We start from the raw sequence: 1,704 nt of genomic DNA, 5'->3' as shown, positions 1-1,704 counted from the left end.
GAGGCATTAAATTGCATGGTACAAGGCAGAAAAACAGAGAGCTCGTCAGCTGAGTGAATGGGGCTATAGGCTGAACTGGGACAGTGTGATCCACTCTCTGGGTACCTTGAGGTGAGGAGTGTATCAAATCTAAAAAACAGGGCATGGCTCAGGAACACGGGTCCAAGTGCTGCTGCTTCAGGCCTATTCACAAATCCAGGATGGTGCCATCATCCCTGATAACGAGGATGCAGACAAAAATGCAGAAAAAGTTGGTGCGAGAGTTCCTGGGCGAGGTGATGAGCATGTACGTTATGATGGTGTTTGGCCTTGGCTCTGTGGCCCATAGTGTTCTAGGAGAGAATAAATTTGGGAGTTACCTTGGAGTCAACTTGGGATTTGGCTTTGGAGTCACCATGGGAGTCCACATTGCAGGGGGCATCTCAGGGGCCCACATGAACTCGGCCGTGACCTTCGCCAACTGTGCTCTCGGCCGCATGTCCTGGAAGAAGTTTCCTATCTATGTCCTGGGTCAGTTCCTGGGCTCCTTTCTGGCCGCTGCCACTATCTACTGCCTCTTCTACAATGCCATCTACAATTTCTCAGATGGAGAGCTGACCGTGATTGGCCCCAAAGCAACAGCTGGCATTCTTGCCACCTACCTTCCCAGCTACATGACACTGTGGCATGGATTCCTGAATGAGATGTTGCTGACAGCCTTGCTCCAGCTGTGTATCTTCGCCATCACGGACAAGAAGAACAGCCCCGCACTGGAAGGGACACAGGCTCTGGTGATTGGCATCCTGGTTGCCACCATTGGGGTGTCTCTAGGCATGAACACAGGCTATGCCATCAACCCGGCCCGGGACCTGCCTCCTCGCTTCTTCACCTTCATTGCTGGCTGGGGCCCTGAAGTCTTCAGAAACGGGAACCACTGGTGGTGGGTGCCGGTGGTGGCAACACCTCTGGGTGCCTTCATAGGCGGCATCATCTACCTGATCTTCCTTGGCTCTCCCAAGACGCCAGAGGAGCCTGGGACGTGTGAAGATCGCAAGATGTCCGTGGCGGTCACGACGACCTCATTCTCATGCAAGACCTCTCCCCTTGCCTTCCCTATGTCCTCTAGGAGCTCTGAAAACAGCAGAGTCCCAGTGCAGCCTGTTCCACCCTTGAATGACTCAATCACATTTTTAGAGCACTTCTAAGTGGGTTATTTGTGACTTCACCCTAATAAAGAAAGCCTTCCCACAGAGACACCCTTTAACTTCCTAGTGCCTCTGCCATTGGGCTTCCCTCCTAGATTCTTTCAGAAACTTGGAGATTATGCCTTAAACCAAGGGCTGAGGAGTTTCCAAAACGTCCAGATCCTGGGGGCAGAATGCATAAGTGCAGACTTGGTGGCTTCAGAAGGAGAAAGGGGACATGAAAGGACTTCCAAAGCTTGATGATGAGCTGTCAGACACAGGACAGGGAGATGGCTATTTGAAGGAAGGATCAGAGCTGATGGGTGGGAATTGGCTTTGGGGATCGCTTGAGCTGCCCAAGGATAGTTTAGACTCTCCCCCAGTTCTTCAGTCCTCCAGTCTGATCAGTCCTCTGAGGCCCATGAGTTCTCCTACTTGTTTTTTTAGTGCCCTTTGGAACCTTTTTGTTTAATCCCCTCTAATCAGATGGTATTACCTATTATGTGTAATAAACCCACTCAGGTTTTGTATGTCACTCTGT

The 1,704-nt window shown here is 51.1% G+C and overlaps 1 pseudogene; it reads left to right on the top strand.

Annotated features, from left to right (window-relative positions):
• The first annotated feature begins 200 nt into the window (after positions 1 to 200).
• LOC102858707 lies at positions 201 to 1,184 on the top strand (annotated as a pseudogene).
• Positions 1,185 to 1,704: the final 520 nt, after the last annotated feature.

Source organism: Elephantulus edwardii, unplaced genomic scaffold (assembly GCF_000299155.1).
Source record: "Elephantulus edwardii isolate Elephantulus edwardi_28Jun2011 unplaced genomic scaffold, EleEdw1.0 scaffold00022, whole genome shotgun sequence".
Lineage (NCBI taxonomy): Eukaryota > Metazoa > Chordata > Mammalia > Macroscelidea > Macroscelididae > Elephantulus > Elephantulus edwardii.
The sequence above is the reverse complement of the archived record's forward strand: the minus strand, read 5'-3'. Positions and strand labels throughout refer to the sequence as shown.